This window comes from Sebastes fasciatus, chromosome 1 (genome assembly GCF_043250625.1).
Source record: "Sebastes fasciatus isolate fSebFas1 chromosome 1, fSebFas1.pri, whole genome shotgun sequence".
Lineage (NCBI taxonomy): Eukaryota > Metazoa > Chordata > Actinopteri > Perciformes > Sebastidae > Sebastes > Sebastes fasciatus.
The window spans coordinates 12428468-12448141 of record NC_133795.1 but is presented as its reverse complement, the minus strand read 5'-3'; the positions used below and the strand labels follow the sequence as shown (position 1 = coordinate 12448141).

Genomic DNA, 19674 nt, shown 5'->3' with positions numbered 1-19674 from the left:
AAACATTAAAACTGCACAGGCTGAAAGTAAAAGAAAAAAATGACAGAGAAGCTGCTACTATATGCAAGTGGAATCTAGGACACTGCAAAGGGGTATGACACATGAGCAATAGCAGCCTCTAGTGGATCACAAGGTCTGGGTGGGGGGGCGGCCGCTGGGTGGAAACACCTGTGATGGGGAGATGTGTGTGAGTGAGTAAGAGAGAGAGAGAGAGAGAGAGTATGGGGGTGTTCGGACATCAATTTTATTGTGAAGTCTGCAGATCCTGTAAAAGTGTGGGTGTGTGCCTGCAGAGCTCAGAAAGTTTCTCAACATAGAAATGTGGCTGCAAGGAAAGACATGCGTGTGTGAGTGAGTGAGTGGGCTCGAGGTGAGGGTGGGGGTATTCAGCTCGTCTTGCTGTGCGTCTGAATAAAATTTGAATGCATTTGATTTGCATTTGCACTCATCAAAGCGAGGATGTCGTTGCACGATGGTAGCAAAGCACCGTACTGTAGTTGCACGGTATCGTGGAGAAGCAGCAGCACCGTCGACGCCCACCGAACATCAGAACATTACTGCCAACTTTCATATGCGGGAGCCAGGATGTAACTTTTTATGAAGCCCTTCTCAGCAGATGCAGCGTTAACTGCTGTCCATAACATTTACACATACACACACATGTCAGAAGCTTTATGAGGAGACGACTTTTATATCCTCCGACGTTTGAATGTGTTAATGTACTGTCTGTATGTCACATCTGTGTGCATTTGATCATTATTCCTCTGCAGCAGAGACAGCAGAGCATCAAATGATCTCATCTACAGAGATTGCCAGCTGCGATGCTGCATTTGTAGAGGGATGAATGATGCCCTGAGATCTGACTTCTATCAGATGTCTGCTTCCTTTTTCATCTTTTATTTAATCTTTCTCCAGACAGGTGCTGGAAGTTAGAGAAGGAAACAAAAGGAAAGGGCAGGGGTAAGGCAAGGCAAGGCAATTTTATGAATATGACACATTTCATTACAAGTAAACTGAATGGGCCTCATGCAGCAACATTTTCTTGAATTTCTCTTATATTTTCTCTTGATTTGATCAGGATCAATGCTGTATTTCTTCAATTTGTGGACTGTGAAAACAGTTGTGTTTTTTTTCTTCTTATCCTGGTAATAGTGCTCTCGACCAGTCATAAAAGATGTTTTTACCTAACAGAGAAAAATAGGAATAAAATGGTGAATCCCAGAAATCAATGGGTACTAACAAAATTAGAACTAATTGTGGATACGAACAAAAATAAGCGGAAATGTGTTTTTATATTGCTTGTTCTTCACATTAAAATTCATACGGCAAAAAGCAACATGCACAGAAGATAATTAGAATACAAGAAAAAGGCCACAATAACAAAAAAAGGGAAAATGCAATAAAAAAACAACCACCTACACAAAAACAGTGAGGAACTCCACATCTACCCTGCAGACATGCACACACACACAGACATGCACACACACACAGTAATCATAAGCCTGAGAAAATAGAAAAGTTTTCATTCTACCTCTGAATGCGGTCCTCATTTTCTTTTACAACAAATTATATTCATTTTTTTTCTGACTTTTCTCTATTTTTTATTTTTGGTAAAATGCTGAATATATTTACCTGTTCAGGCCTGTGAAATTCCTCCAAATGAAACAATTTGAGAAGGAAATATCCCACTTTTGTTGCTCACAACTCATGTCCAAACTAAGGCCATAAACTGTGATTGGGGTCATAAGTTGATATTGCTTTATTTTGAGGGGTCGCAAGCCAAAAAGATAGTTTGAGTTGCCACTTCTGCATCCAGCATATGCTGAGAAAAGGTCTGTGCTGGGGAATAAACAAACAAATAAATAAAAAGACGATAAAACTGATGCTATACAGATGAATACTGTTACACAGTGTCCGGTTTAAAACATGAATGTGAACGAGGACTTTCAGGTTTGTGAACATTTTGGCTTCACAAGTAAATACATACAAGGAATTTGACTCTGGTTTTATGCATCTCTCTCAATGTACTAACACAGAAATAGAAATAACAGCTAGGAACAAGGACAAAAAAGCTGGACAAATAAAGGTAAAATAGACAGGACTGCTATGTACACAAGTAGTAAAAGATATGTTTATATATATAAAGCACCAATGACCAGCAATAGAATAAGAAATAAAATAAAACGTCTTATATACAAGTCAAGTGTTCTATAGTTGTAAACAATACAAATAGTGCAAAGAATAAATACTGTATGGATATACATGGGCTGGATGATATGTACAGTATGTGCACGTAAAGATGTCTATATACTATATGTACAGTGTTTAGGATTTATTTTGACAGTGACAGATGATATGTACATAGCCCATTACAAACATCCGTGCATTAAAGCCTGTAAGAATTGTAATCTATAACAGCAGTGACAGTGCACTGACAGTGTATGACTGATTTAGGTGTTCATCACAGTGATGGACTGTAGGAAACACACATTTGTGACATTTTTGAGCAAGCTCAAGTAGACACTGCTGCTGCAGCAAAGCCATTTATAATCCATTCACAGAAAAACATATTACATGATTTGCGTCATTTGCTTATTTTCAAACAAGGCAAACAATTATTTTCATCATTAACCATTGTTTATTCAGGGAAAATTGACTGAACATTAAGCTCTTTTACAGCAATGCCCTGAAACCACATTAATATGGGCTACAAGGATATAATATATAAGAGGATATACAACAACAACAACAAAGCAGGAACGTTGTAGAACAACCATATCATCTAGCATACATTTAAATTGATGTACTGGCACATACCTGTCTAATTTCAAAACCTTTTGTGATTTGTTCCATTTATTTGGTGCGAAAAAACTAAAAGCTTATTTTTCCCAAGCTCAGTATTGATCCGAGGAGTTTCAAGTAATAAAAATTCCTGTGAGCGAGTGTGATAACAAATGGATTTAAATTTTAAAAGAGAAATGAGGTAAAAGGGTATAACTTGCCTAACAATGCCTTATCACTAAGAGAGAAAACATAGACTACTATGGTTTTGTAATAATTGAAATAAGCAGTAGTAGAAGTCATTTCCCTCAGATCCAATCACAAGCTCTATGATGGGGTATGTAATTTCGCTTTAATTTGGATATATAATCACCATATGCCATTTTAAAATGAAGAAGTGAGGAGGATGACCTAATGACATGAATAATTGAGTCACTGGGTAGCAGGGGGCTAAATGCAGACACCAAGTCATCAATATCTGGGCCTCTTAATCAGACACTACCAGAGATGATCACAATCTAATTGTGTGAAATGATCTTCACAGGCAGTGAAGAAGAAAGCTATCTTTCCTATTATGCAAATACAGTTTGTCTTATCACCTTTTATTAGGCTATTGAGACTCACTGGCCATGCGCACACACACACACACACATATCTACAATTACTCAAACACAGATGAGTGTTTCAAGATAGTCTTGGAGGCTATCTCCTGTCTTCTTGCCGATGCTAGGTGACAGGGTAAAACCCTGATTATGCACATCATGGTGAGGGAGAGTCTTGAGTTATCACTTTGTACTGAGCAGGCTGTCTCATGAATGTCAGTCGGGGTTAACATGACAGAGAAGGACACAGAGAAGAAGACGGGGAGTGGGTTGTGGTTAATGTCTCAGGTGTGAGCTGTGTGTGTGTGTGTTTATCAGAGGTCAGGTAAATACTGAAAAAGGCACACATTCATTAGGGGTGTAAATCACAAGTTTCATTACGATGCAATATTATATTGATTCTCTGGACAACGATACAATATTTACTGATATCACAAAGTCTGCCAGAATACCATTTTGATTTGATTTAATTCAGGGACCTGTGATCGATATGAGATGATATCACATGAAATAGAAAACACTCTATTGGTGCCTTCAAATGGAACTCGTGTTTATGACATGGGAAGCCGTGTACACGAGTCGTGAACTCGTAAATTTCGGAAACTTTCTACACCCGAGGTCGTGAATACGACATGAGGGGGGTTCATATGTGCCCAACTCATAAACACGGTAAACACGACCACATTTGAAAGCACCATATGTCTGAGGTGAGAAACAATTAAATGTGTGCAAAGGAGAAATTACAAAAAACATAGTAAAGAATAGAACTAGAAATATTATAAAATATTTAGAAATATCATAACAGTAAAATGTGTATTGTTTTCAGGTTGTAGCACAACCAGGGACAATCCCATTAGAGTAGAACAACTTATAAACACTGCAAGGCAGTATGCAGATTTCAGCATTATAAAAGTTTTAGACTTTTAAATGTAACAGCTGTTGGAGCATAAAGAAACAGAAGTCATTTTGTCGTTAGAGTTTTGATTTTTACTGTTAATGCTGTTATCTCACTTTAACTGGATTTGGCTCATTTGCATTAGATGCACAGTTGGGAATCCCTTAAGGAAACAGCAGCTTTCAACATCTTGTAAAAACAGAGGAAAGGATGCCTGAGGAGCGATGGAAGGATAAAGAATCAGGGAGCTACACAAGCATGCATTAACACACGTCCATATACACATATACAGAATATGTACACAAACACTTATCACAGACCCTCAGATTCTGCTTAACACTTAACATTAAAGGACATCACATTGGCACAAACATAAAAAGCACAAATCTCTGAAGCACATCCAACAAGTTTTATAACCAGTTTGTTTAAAACTCAGGAGGCTAAAAATAACAATCCCACATCACTAATGGTTGCCATCACATGGACTGCAATTATTATTGCAATTACATGACGGTTGTGAAGACTATGTAGTTTGGCATTAGCCAAAGTTCTTGTGTTTTATTTTCCCTTTTCCTTTTGAGTCACATGAATATCACAGGAACTATTTATGCTAGTTCACAGTTCTCCCATATGTTACAGTAAATTTGGGATTTCTCTCAACAAAAACAATCTGGCATAAAAGCGTTAACTCCTGCCACAGCCAAAAAGCCAAATGTTTTATAGCAAGCTTGAAAGTGCTATTTGACACAGTTCCATTACATTACAGTTATAATATATGCTAAGGAATATGCTTAGGTTAAAGATGACAGGGACGTCACAGTTATGGTTTAGCATTACATTTACAGTATTTGGCAGATGCTGTTGTCCAATACGACTTACATTCCTTTTTACTTTTGCACAGTTTTGGGCTTCAGTGATCTTGCTCAAGGCCACTTCAACACGTAGACAGGAGGAGACGGGGACTGAGCCACCAACCCTACGATTAACGGCCACCTGAGCGACAGCCTGCAGGGATTGACTGTAAGTCAATAAAATGTCCTTGGGAGTGCTGTAGTGCAAGATTGTGTTTGTGTGGGTGATTAAGCATCGCTGAACATGACATATGTCCAAGCTTATTAACACATAGACAAGGTCATGCGTGATGTCAGTGATAACCAACATGTCATTAACACTAGTAAAGATGTTTCGCTGCATTCATTCATTAAATACTTTAGCAGCACATTTGCATTCAATTTGTTGTTTAATGCCGTTTTACTATACCATTAACAATACTGTTAGGAGTGTGGACATTATTTACTGTAAAGAAAAGGTACAATAAATATGTGCTATGTAATGTGAGTGGTTCTGTGATAATTGTAGATATGTAAGGTATACACACAAGCTGTGAAAACAAATAGATAATTCATGTCATCTTCACCTACATGTTCTGTAGCTTTCCTGTACATTTAACATTCAGCAGTGTAGCGGCTTCACTAGTGTTTAATGTAGTATTTCCACAAAGGAATAGAAACACTTTGCATGAATGCACCAAGTGTTTCCAAGGCCTTGTAGGCCTGAATAATGTATTAATGCACTGGTGCAGAAGAGAAAAGAGACGCATAGTTATAATACATAACAGCTCGTTCAAAGAATAGACTGGCAGCTGGTGCTGGTTTCCTAGCAGAATCATGACTTGTCATATTCATGTGGGTTTTCTCCACTTTGGACAGAGCAAAGACAGTAGTATTGTGTATTACCTTTTTAATGGCGCTGGGCTTTCTTAATAGTTTGTGACAGTTTGACACTTTTCTAAATCTATTTGCAGACCGCAGCTGAAAAGGCTGTGTGTTTGTCAGATCTGAAAGGTCAGTCACTGTTTGACCAGAATATTCATCACAGAACACAAACATATGACTACAAAGTCCCCCGTTTGACACTGGATACTTAAGCTCCTCACATCTTTAGTTTGACATATGTCATCGCCACAATTAGTTAATGGCCACCACGCCGGATAGGATTGTCCTCATTTGGTCACGGATCCTTTCAGTAATCTTCTCTTTCAACCACAGCTAATCCTACAGTGTTAAAGAAGAGACATTTCTTGACTGTTCTTTATAGGGGTCAAAAAGCATTCTGGCTTAACAGTTAGCTTTGCACTTTAGCATAATCCCTCAGTCTCTACCTTTTGTCACAAAGCTGCTTCTGCTCCCATTTGGCTGATTTCATTCTTTCCCCCCGCCCCATCTCTAAATGTTCACGCTAGCATTAAGGAACCATCTGTGGCAGAGTTTCATTGGCCACTGGCTCAAGGCTCTGGTTTTTAAATAGAAGTAATGGAAGGGTTAGCCCCAAATGGAGCATGGCCAGGCTTTGGAAATGTTTGTGCGCATGTTTAAAGCATGACGGTTGTTGAGTGTATTAGAGGATACAAATTTTCAAATGGATACACACTAAAAAAAACAGGAAACACTGTAGTGGACAGTCCTCCAAGAGGATGAGATGCATGGTGAGATAGCAAGCTTTCACTGGGCTCACATCCTGACCAGCTACAGCATGTACAGCTACATCTCTGTTACTCCCACACTGCGTCAACACACATTTCTCTTACTGACAAGAAAAAACAGCTCAGTCCATATCATGCTTTAATTGTATATATCGCACAGTAAAGTATTTACAGTGTTAACATTCTGTTGTCATATAGAGGTGGGCTACGAACATACTTAAAGTACTGGAATGCATCCAGATAACTTCACCTTGACCAACTTTGTCTCATCACTGAATAGGAGACTACTGCCAAACAGTCTTTCAATCACTGTGATAGAGAGTGGTAATCGTGGCAAGCAGAAGTTTTGCTTTGGATACAGCTTTGTGTTACAACATCAAGGCCATGTTCATTTACAGTATATGTAGCCAATCCGGCAGCGCATACTGGGGGCTTGGGAAAAAAGAAATCCAGGGTCATCCAGCAAAACCTTTGGTTGCAGGTTGCTGCGTTGGCCAATCAAATACATGCAAGCACACATAGATTACTTATCATAACGCTAAAGAGCGATTGATACAAAGAAAGATAAAATAGTTGCCACCATGATAGTTTTCCAGAGCTGTAAAATCCTGTCTCTGAGCAATGTAAACTGTTGTGGAGTGTTTTGGCAACTGGTAACTCTTTAAACGCATGAATCTGTTAGTGCAACTTGACTTTCTGGATTGTATTTCATTGTCTCTGGGTCAGGGGCCTACAGGTGGGTCGCAGGAGATTTTGTAAGGGTTGCCAAATAAATTAGTAGAATTTCTTCCATAGTCTTTTATTTAACATTTATGTCTGCAGTACATCTTTGAGCCACAAGAGGGAGCCTGAATGTTCGTATTGTTCAGATAATTGTAGCCTACTTATAACACTGAATCTAATATGAAAGGCAGCGTACATTATGTTTGTTTTGCTGATTAACATTAACTCCGCCTAAATGCATTTACTTTGTCTCATTTATTAATGCAGCATTGGGTAAAAATGGAGCAAATACAAAAATATATATATATATATATATATTAAAAAAAAGTTTCACCTTCTACTATGTTGCACCTCCTGATGATGGACCAGTAAGTGTGTGACCGGAGGAAAACAACCAATCAGAGTCGAGCCTGTCATCTATTAGCAGCTGTCAATCACTCGTGAACTCCGACCAAACGGTCAAACTAGGCAGCGCTGATCAAATATGAATCAATATTCTGTTACTGTAATGCCTATTACTCACCTCAAATGTTTTCAGAAACATCTTGTAGTGCACTGTTTAGCTGTAAAATGAGCAGTCATGTTGTGATCTGTTGAGGAAATACCAAGCCCCGCCCGCAAGCCGGAGCACAGCCAATAGGAATGCTCAATAGGAACGCTCTCTCTCTGAATTGACCTGTGATTGGCCCAAGTCTCCCGTCACGGGTTAGATTTTTTAAAGCCTGAAAACAGAGTCATGAGGAGGTGCAGAAGTCTTGAACACTTGAATTACAATATTCTGAAAGATTATTAGGATTTTTTTTGCCAAATGATGCCAAAAACGTTCTGCCTACTGAAGCTTTAAGTATTTAACATGTGTATATGTTTTCAATGACAAGTGCATAAAACAAAATTGTGATTTATCAAACGTATATGTCTTCAAAATGGCTCGTTTAACTGTTGAAAAGATAATATAAGGAGATGCGGAAATGGCAGTAAAAATGGTCAGGAACATTCATTTACGAGCAAATTCAGTCTCCTCATGATTTATAGATATAAGGACTATTGTGAATTGGTTCGTGAGGGTTTGTCCTTTTTAAAAAGGAAAATCTTTTGGGGGATTACTGCCTTAACCATCACACCCCCACCAACGCAGTGTTTCTTATGCGATAGACGATTTTCTTCAATGCAGAGGGATGTCCTTACTGATGCTTACAACAGCAAATATAAAAGCTTTTATGCACCGAGAACTGAGTGGTGTATGAGGGATGATGTGAGGGAGGAACAACTCAAGGACAGAGAGGAGAGAGAAAGAAAATGAGGTCAAAACTCAATAACATAAAATAACATAACTCGTCTGTTTTTCTCCGTCTAAATAAGAGCTTTACAGGTGCTGGTTAACCTCTAACAAGCCCTTTCTCTCTCACACTGTGAGTGTTCGGATATGGCACTGTGATTTTCTGAACCTTTGTCCGCCTGTAATGTGTGTATATATAGTAGACTATACATTTGTGTCAGTGTATATGCGTGTGCGTGTGCGTGTCAGTGTCTGTCTGGGCTTGAGTCACAGATCATGTGACCGGGCAGATGTTGACGTGGTTAGTCTGCTGATGAGAATAGAAAGAGAGACATGAGCTTGAGAACCGTAAAGAGAGGCTGAGTGAGAGGCGGCACATCTTTCTGACATTTTCTTCTGGTGACATTTCCAGTCTGAATGAGAGAAAAGAAAACACATGGAGAAGAAAATGTAAAGACGAAACCGTGCAGTAGTTTGGCTCCTCGTCTCATGATGGATTTGGATAGTTGGTCTTCCTTTTGCTCAGCTTTCACAGAGGAAATAATTGGTGTGACCTCTGGGAGTCTAACACCAATCAATTAACTGTGTTTTTGTGTCAGAGCCGTCTTGTTACAGGCTGACTGAAGCAAAGGTCAGAGAGGCTGCAGATTGTGCAGGTAGAACCCACTTGATGGTGTGTGCATAGGCTAGGTGGTAAGTCTGAGCAGTAGGTGAAAGTAAAAAGGGTTTACAATGAGATATACTGCCAGTTCCAATACCCATACTACCACAATTATTAGCAGGGCGTTTTAATATTAGGTATGATTGATCCGTATCGTGCCCGAGTACGATTTTCCCCCCCCTCCACTCCTTCGCCGCTTAGCTTTCACATTAGTAAAGTTGTTCCGTACCCGAGTACACTTGCGTCATCATCCACGTGTATTTTTTTAGGTTGAGATCAGCTGTATGTAGCGGAGCGTCGTAAAACACTTCATTCAAACTTGACAGAAACAAAATAAAACTCACCGAAACCGTCGCCGTTAGTCTTTCTAACAATCAACAGCCGTAGTTTGCTTGAAATTAACCCTTATTTCACCAGGATTGATGTATGCCGACTCTTCACGCTGTTTTCATCCGTCTCTCTCTCTGTCTCTCTCTCAGCAACTGAGCGGCTCTCTTTCTTCAATGGCAGACTATTATATTAGCTAAATACAATAACAAACATCGCCCAACCCCATCAGCTACTATTGTCTATGTTTTAAGGAACCTCTCGCCTGCCTTCCTGCTTTCTCTCCCACGGCCGTTCAGTTCAGAGGATGAGATCACTGCGCGCAGACACAGACATGCTGGAGATATGAAACAGTTTTATATGTATACAGATTTCGTAGGCGAGCGGCGGCGTTGAAAGAAGCCTGCCCTTTTACAACTACTCGCTGACTGCTAACGTTACTCGCGTGAAAAAGCAGTCCACTTCCGTGTTTTGGTACGGTTGGCTTTCACACCTGATGCGAACCGTACCCGAGTACACATGAACCGTGCCCAAGACCACCTTTTCAAGTGGACTCGGCTCGTAGTATGTTAAAATGCAGTATGCCAAAAATACCAGGATGTCCTACTACATCCGGTCGCATTTTGCAGTGTGCAAGTCTGCATGCTTTTCTGGCTATTCTGACCCACTATCCTCTGTGCAGCGGATATATGAGCAAGACGGTCAAAGTTCAAGGCGCAATGTTTTGATGAAGTAGTATGTCCCAATTGTATGCATACTGGATGCAACAGTACGTACTTTGTAAGGGCAGCTGCAGTATTTACTAAAATGAAAAAAAATGGTCTCTGGAATAGAAACATGTCATTGTTTTCATTTCAAGAGGAATAGGAAATTTGCTGATTGTATTGTCATGGAAAGTAATTTACAGATGTACAGACACTGCTGGCAGATGAATTGTGCAATATGTTACCGTAAAAAATAGAGCAGGGAGTTAGAAGGGACATCTCTGCACAAGCAAAATGGACTACATTAAAGGTGGTGTGGATTTTTTCATTAATATGTTGGCTGAAATGAAATTGGTTTAGTGCTCGGTGTAATATAAAAATATCTATCAACAGAATCTGCTGTTTGTTTCCACTTGTGTTGATCCAAAAAGGAAATGTGGTTGCTCTAAAGAGGCAGAGAGATTAATTCATTTGTTTTTTTTAATCAGTATGGGATAAAGAATACAATTCACAATTCATTATAATGATACACTGTATCATTATCACCATTATATTTAGAGCAAATCCTACACAGGATATTTTTTAAGAGGGTAATATAATGATTACCAGAGCACTTTAACCTGATTGCACAGAGATAACATTCCTGCACTATAATGCAGTTCTGATTGCTCAAAGCTGAAGCCTGGTTATGTCTGAGGCAGTAACCTCCACTGGGCATCATCAGCCATCGGCGTCTTCTCCCAGTGGCCCATAAACTCCCCTGTGTTCCTGTCACTGGCTTCAAGTCTCATTTGTCGGCATTCACCCCAGGGACCAGGGTCATGGGAGGAGGCCTGGCTAAGACCAGAATCAAGGTCTTCACAGTCCTGCTCTGACCTCCTGTCAAATCCTGAGCTCGGAAACGGTCAGCCATTGTACCAACTGCGGGCTTTGCAAAACGGCGAGTTTGACTGGCTGAATTTGAACAGTAGATTTGAGCAGTGCAGCTCTAATTCAGTCAGGACCACTTTAGTCAAAGAACTTTATTTTCATGCAGTAATATATACATTTATATTTTGGCGGTACGGCTCTGCTCTGGGATCTCCCTGCCCATCCACGCGCATACGTGGATCCACGAGCCCATGTGGTAGCGTGAGACAAGGAGAGCACTCCTCCTTGCCCTTCCATGCGCACACATGGAAAGCCAAAGGCAGGGAGAGCAGCAGCAAAGACCCCCCCGGGTGCAGAACAGAGCCCGCATCAATAACACAGAATGATACTGGTTTAGTTACACACATTATTAAAGGAGGTGTTGGGGTGGAGGTGGGTTGCGAGCGGCTTTGTAGAAGAAGCAGCACAGGTGGCCAGGTTGAAGGAGCTTAAATAAGGCGCCCTGTATGAAATTTGCCAATGAGGGCCTAGAGGGGAATCAGCTGATCTGTCAGATGATGCGTCAGCTGATTGGCCGGCCTAAGATCGGCCGCCATCAGCCGACAGCTGTCACATGAGCAGCGCTTGACTTCATGGCCTGCCTGAACTAACGCTACGCTCGATTTGTTGGCACAGAAGGTTAAATAGCTACAAAGGCACACAGCACTCATCACCTGAATGATCGCAAAGAGATTTCTTTTGAATGTTCCCCAATGCTGGTTTCACTTGTCCTTGTTAAATCATTAATCACACTGCTTGTTTCTTTGTGTGCGGTAAACTGCATGCAGCAATCTGTTTTTCAGGATGCCAAGAACAGACTTGTGTTACTGTACTTAATTAGAAGGATGTTTTTTTAGCCACGCTAGCAGCATGGCTCTGTGGATGACTACTTCGGTCTGACGGTTGTCCTGCCGCGGCGGGATGGGCGGATTGACACTGTGGTATCGATACTTCGATTATACTCATTTGGTATTGATTCCTTACAAAAATATTGATAATAAGATTATACAAATGTGTTGTCACTACTTTTGTATATTGTTTGTGCCAAAACAACCCTATTTAGCTGACCCGCGTCACATGATTGTGGAAACTAGCGCACAGCAGAGCACAGTCACACACTTCCACATCAAACATGTGAGAGAATGGCAGAAAGGAAACGTATACTGCTGTGTAACGTAACGTGGTGTGGTGCTACTTGTCAACTGTAGATAAAAATACAGCAAGATGCGCTATTTGTGACAATAAATGCTACACACAGCAACACAAGTAACAAAAGACTATTTTCTTTTACATTTTTATTTATTATTTTGAATAAACTAGTTATTAATGGGCAATATGTGTCATGTGCTTTGCCTTTGAGTGTAATGATCTTTATTCTTTCTTTTTTTTAAATGACCATAATTTTGAAAAATCACATACCCATTTAAGAAATTATCAGTATCGGTATTTAAAATTGTTAAAAAAGAAAAAGATAAGTATCGTATCAAATTAAAAAAGGTTGGTATCGCCCATCCCTACTGTCTGTCGGACCACCACTTCGGTCCAGGCTGAAATATCTTAACAACTATTCACAGATTGCCACGGTGCAGACATTCATGTCCCACTCAGGATGAACTGATTACTTTGGTGATCCCTTAACTTTTCCTCTAGCGCCATCACCAGGACAATTTTAATTTGTACAATAATTCGGTTTATGACCAAATAAGTGCAAAACTAATGACATATTGTTGAATGTTAACATGCTAACAGGATAAACTAAGAAGGTTATCAAGCTAAATAGTACCTGCTAAACATCAACATGTTACCATTTAGCTCAAAACACTGCACAGCCTCACAGAGCTGCTAGTCTTGTGTAAAATATCATGGATAAGTTCTGTAGAACATGGGAAAAAATTAAACAATATAGTTATATAAATAAAGTCAACTATTGATTGGTCACTTATTTGCAAAAAGCTGCATAAAGAACTGTTATATTTATAGTATTTATTGCGATAATACTCTTTTATTTTGTGTCATGGCCCCAAATGCTGTAAATTAGGATTTGAAAACATGTAAAAAACAGACTGTTTTGGTTACAACTATTTTTATTTTATTATCATAAGCTTAAAGTCTAAAGAGTCTTTACTGTACGTGGGAGTCAGCAGCTACTGAGGTGATCTTTTCTGGAAAATGAAGACAGTTTGCTGCAACAGTGGAGGTTATATTAGGTGAAGTGAACATGCAACAGGAATAACAAACTGTACATAATTCTGGGTATTTTCTGCCTCCCACTAGCGAGTACGGATCCTACACCAAAAATAGACTTCTTTGCTATCTTTTAAAAGTGCAGCACTCGAGGTGATAATCAATAAATTAATTTTTAGAACTGGTTGTATCACATTTGAGAGGTGTTGACAGGGTAATATATAGCACTGAAATCCCACTTGGCTGAGATCTCACACACACACACACACTATACAGTGTGATTTGTACCTTACACACGCTGTGAAATCGAATAATGTGCTCATTTACAGGCAGTGAGTGCTTATTATATGCATCGAGAAATACTCTAACAGGATTATTTTTCTTAAGGACTATTTTGTTTGTGAGTGGAGATGATGTGGATATTATACTTGCACTAAATAGTGCTGCATGCCATAACTTTCACTGACGTCCTCCTCCATAATGAAAAACAAAACAAAGATGGTTTCATTCCCACCAGCTAAGTTGGCCTGAGTGTGTTGATTACTTGACCGTGTCTTCTCCACGTTGCAGGAAGCTCTAAATTTGAAATCCAATTAGCCGTGGAGCAAAAAATCCCTGCACCTGACACCAGCTGACAGCCTGTTCAGATGGTAACATTTAGCAGAGGCGGACAGGTGCATCAGTGTGTGTGTGTGTGTGTGTGTTTGACTTGTAAATTGGCAGTGCTCTATTTCTGTTGACTTTTATTAAGCATTCAGCAGTGTCTGCATTAAAATGAGCGATCTGACAGGAGGACAGGTGTTTGGCAGGGATAGATGCTCCAGAGCAGTTGGTCATAACATTATCAGAGTGCAGGCGGTGGGGCAAATTTAGAAATGGAGCCATGTGTGGCATTGTTTATGTTCCCAGCATTCCCATTGAGAGCTGCTCAATATGCAAGCTTTTGTTTAATCAAAGTGATTGTATTCCAGAGAAAACTATGTACTATTATTATCTGGCTGCATGAGCTGGATTCAAACCAGGTGTTGTCATGTTTGTCTACAGCCAACAGAAAGACAAATTGACAGAACTGAAGAAAATGCTACAATGTGTGTTGTATTGAAGTGATTTATTTATTAATATGTAGTTTGTTAGTTATTTCTAAGCGCCATTTTAGCGTGCAATAGCTGATGAATGTGTTTTGGTCTACTTATATGAAGAATAGAGACATTTTATGATTTAATACACTCTGCTGATTCACCACACAAAAATAGACAAAGTTGCTAATTAGAAATTCAGTTTAGAGCTGAAACACTTAGTCTGTTTCTTTGTTTCTTTGTTTATTTACACATATGAAAAAATTAAAAAAGATACAATATATCATTTGCAAAGGAATGCGAAGGAAAAATAACCTCCAGGGGCTTAAACAGGAAATAATTACAGTAATGTAATATACACAATTTGTATGTGTCTATCAATAATTCTAGTCAAAGTAAAAAAAAAAAGTCATAGTCGATTAATTGATAAGTCGGTCGACACTAATTAATTAAAATTAATCTGCAACTATTCTTTTTTTTTTTTTTTTTTTACATTTGCTCGCATTTAATAGACTAAACAATTAATCAATTAATCAAGAAAATTAGCAGAAGATTAATCAATAATTAAAAGAATTGTAAGTTGCAGCCCTATTTCAGATATACCAAATGTAAGATAAAAGCTTTATCAAAAGGTTCTCTGTGTAGTCGTCAGATGGCATAATTGAGTGGTTAAGACATCTACTATTTAAACCACCACCATTCTAGGAATACATGTTTGGCAAACTCTCTAGCCTATCTAAGGCCCTGATCTCACAGAGGTGCACCGCACTGCCTTTTTGTTGCCCGATCAGACAAAGCGTTTTTGTTCTTTTTTGTAATTGTTGCTAGGCAACCACTGAATGAGTGCTAAGGTTAGAAGTACCGCACTAATTTGCCTCCATGTTTTCTGTTCAGATCATGGTAACTACGGTTGGTAAAGTCATACAGCTTCGGTTATTTAGCAAAAGTCACCACAATGAGAAAAAACTCTAATGACGCTGGGGGCTTTTCCGCTCTGACTTGAAATGTTATCAACTCCAGGTGTTCAGGGTAAAAACGCATGGTGCATTGAGCGGAAATACGCAAAACGTTCAGCAACACAAAAGCAGTGCTCAAACCGTTTCACCCTCATTGAAACGATTACAAAAAGCTGCCCCAGACTGCTAAAACATGCTCTGTCTGATCGCGGCCTAACTTGTTATTAATAAAAGTTGTGGTGTAAATTATGGAGTCCTTTTTTGTTTTTCTTCAGGAGTCAAATCTCAGAATACAGTGACACAAAGCTCTGAACTATAACATGGCTCCAACGACTGCCCTTCAACTTTTGTTTCTTTGGTTAATGAGCTGCCAGCCTTCTCTTACACAGCGTGCAGTTAATCAATGTTGTCAGGGATGTTGATGAGCAGGTGCAGACATTACGCATAAACAGGATTATTTCCTTAATTAGTGCAGGCCACAGTCATACCAGTGTTCATGGAACAGAGTGAAAGGTCCCTTCCTTTCTGCGAAATGTCACTACTAATTCTGGCATGCAGGTTTAACCGGCAATGTCCTGATTTTTTTCCTGATTGTGTGAAACTTTATCTTCTTCTCCGAAGAGGAAGCAAGGGCATTAACGGTGTATGTGTGTGTGTGTGTGTGTGTGTCAGAGAGAGAGAGAGACCATCTGTTTGTCAGCTGGACCATCACGTGACTTACTGCTCCGCCACAGTCATTCCATGTCCTTCATTTATATCCTTTAATGAATTGCAAACAAATGCGTATTTACTTCTAGCACTGATGTGGAATATAAATGCATTCTGGGCTGCTGTGGCAATTAAGCTAAATGAGCTAAAATGTAGATGAATGTTTTTTAATATATGTGGTTATGGGGTGTAATAGGCGCCACTATCTTGTAAAGCAAATGCTCTGCGAAAGCTCAAATAGATGCCGATGAAGGTGTTTGATTACTCGTGATTACACTGTCTCTGTGCACATAACACCATCACACACAAAACTCACCTCCCCTTCTAATTAAGCAGGTAATCCTCCCCTCATATTCCCTTCACACACAGCACAGATGCTGCTGAAAGACACGCTCAGAGAGGGGGGGAGAGCAGGAGAGAGCCGCTTTGATTCAAATGCTCATGAGCTGGGCTTATCTGCAGGGTTCATGTTGCAGCAGACATGATCAGAATACACGCCGAGGTGCCTGCCATGCATTGTGGGTTCAAGTCTGGATCTTGAGACTGTCTCCTTTAGTGCCTTTCAGCTACTCCCCTGCATTGTGTGAGACAGCAGAGATGCCAGAAAAATAAATGTGAATGCTATAAGTCACGAAGCTGGTCGTTTCTTGCACCTTACCAGGGTTGCCAGATCAGATTGACAGTTTCCAGCCGAATCACAACTTAAAACCAGCCCAAATAATAACCATTAGGCTACATGCGCATTAGAAAACACATCACAAGCAAAGCTTCATATCTGCATCAAATAGCCAAAGATAAAATGTAGGGCTGTCAACGTTAACGTGATAATAACGCGCTAACGCCAAATCGTTATAACGCCACTAGTTTCTTTAACGCATTAACACAATCAATATTTCGGAGATTGTAGCGGACTCAGTTTTAAAGCTAGAGTGAAGATACTGGTATCATATGAAACTACAAAACCTAAGGAATCCATTGTTATCAACCATGTCATACTTGTCGCTAAGAAAGCTAAATAATGCTACAAAGGTAAATACAACGGTAAATTTTGGAGAGGAAAAACTGTCATGGCAATTTTCAGAGGGGTCCCTTGACCTCTGACCTCAAGATATGTGAATGAAAATGGGTTCTATGGGTACCCACGAGTCTCCCCTTTACAGACATGCCCACTTTATGATAATCACATGCAGTTTGGGGCAAGTCATAGTCAAGTCAGCACACTGACACACTGACAGCTGTTGTTGCCTGTTGGGCTTGATTTTGCCATGTTATGATTTGAACATATTCTTTATGCTAAATGCAGTACCTGTGAGGGTTTCTGGACAATATTTGTCATTGTTTTGTGTTGTTAATTGATTTCCAATAATAAATATATACATACATTTGCATAAAGCAAGCATATCTGCCCAATCCCATGTTGATAAGAGTATTAAATACTTGACAGACCTTCCTTTAAGCTACATTTTGAACAGATACAAAATGTGCGATTAATTTGCGATTAATCGCGATTAAATATTTTAATCGATTGACAGCCCTAATGAAATGTTAAATAGGCTATCGCAATCCACAAAGAATGCAGTCAGACAACCAAATACAGTAATTCCCATGTCAATGTCCCCCGATGATGATGTCATGGTATGTAGGTCCTCCGTTATCCCTAACCACATTTGAACGCAACTCATATCAATCAAATATTTCTCAAACTAAATATCACAAATTCAAAAATCACAATATTTTCAAAACCCTGCCAAATGTTGACAATAGCAGCCCAAATTTCATTTCCCAGCCCAACTTAATCAAAAGTAAACCAGCCCAATCTGGCAACACTGCACTACTCCTCTAAGTGTGTGCTGTACACGTAGACCCTCGTCTGCTGGAGAAAGCGTCAAGTGAACAGTAGCTGAGGAGTCACTTCATTACCAGTTCAGCTTGAAAATGTTGCCTCAAAGTACTTGAAGGGAGGTCTGATTGAAGACAGATCAATGAGCAACAACTCGCCCTGCTTTAGAGAAAAGTGGTTACTGTAGTCTGCAGGAATTGATTGATTGAGAGAGAGAGGGCAGTGCTTTGGAATAGATTCCTATTGCACTAGTAGCAGCCTTCTAACCCACTAATGGTTATTTTACTGCATAGCTAAGTTAGGGTTATTACATCTGAGATCAGTGAAAACCGGCCAAAATGTATTTTGCAATCTCATGAATGGGGTTTATTCTCACTTCCAGTGAGTGTGCGTGGGAGAAAGAGCTCCTGTGCGTGCCCAGCTTTGTAGTACATCAAGGTAAATGTTGACCTTTTAAGAAATACTTGTATTTTCTCCCTGGCCTTCACCTCCCCGGGACGAGAGTGATCAAATGTGACAGGTGGAAGCAGGCCTATAATAAAGCAATAAACCTGTAGTCCTCCTGCTGCAGACTAAACCTCATTTGATGTCTCGCCGCACTTCGAATGCCTTCCTGTCGTTTCCAGTCTACAGACAATGGTGGATGTTTCCTGTGTGTTTTGTCTCAGTAGATTGTGGATTTTGTTTTAGTGCAACGACACTAATTTCAGAATATCTTTAGTCTGCTTCAAGCTGAATTTAGATTGACGTGATAAAAGAGGCGGCAGCAGGAACAAGAGCAAAGTGTTTGGCCTAGTTATGACACAGTGAGCTGTCCATGGTCCTGAATCCATTTCATACCTCTCCGTCTTTTACTCTCTTTCACTTCACCTCGGCCTGTGCTCTATTGGCATGGCATACAGACTCCATACAGTGCTAAAGCAGAGGGTGACAAAATGAATTACCTTCCCTGCACAGAAAGATCAGTCTGATAAGAACAGATGGGCACATCTACAGTGTTGTTTTGTATTCAGTATGGTTGCACGTTCCTCTTAATGGGAGACAACAATCAACACATCTTGCAGAAAAAACAAATAGGACCGAATACATACAGTGTGTTGTTCTTTTGTCCTTCTCTCAGTTCACTTCACTGCATATATGCCTTATTGGCTTTACATGAAATAAGCTTAAGGCTGAAAGTGAGCTCAAATGTACTCGGTACTCCTCTCTCTTTCATTATTATGTTTTTTTTTGTTTTACCTCCTCAACTATAAATCACGTTGCATTTCTGTGGAACATTTCTGAATTCATGTTGTGCAGTTTTACATCTTGTCATGTATTTTCCCTACAGTTTCACAGCAGCCATTGGTTTTCATTTATTTCTGCTTTGTACACTCTTTGTATTGTCTCTTAAAACAAGCTGATGTTGTGTAATCCATCATAGTGAAGTTGTGAAGGCTGCATTCATTTTTGTCACATCATCATTATTGTATGTGATAATGCATTTTTATGTGCAGATTCATAATGATAATGCAACTTTGACCAAAGTTAAAGGGGCACTCCGCTGATTT

General features: G+C 39.7%; 1 protein-coding gene across 1 annotated transcript in view; it reads left to right on the top strand.

Moving 5' to 3' along the window:
- The window catches only part of dlgap4b (discs, large (Drosophila) homolog-associated protein 4b), a 202040-nt gene that overhangs the window by 38571 nt on the left and 143795 nt on the right, over positions 1–19674 (top strand). Inside the window, exon 3 of the mRNA XM_074629592.1 lies at positions 5180–5298. The gene's annotated coding sequence lies outside the window, so the exon portion shown is untranslated. The remainder of the gene's footprint in view (positions 1–5179; positions 5299–19674) is intronic.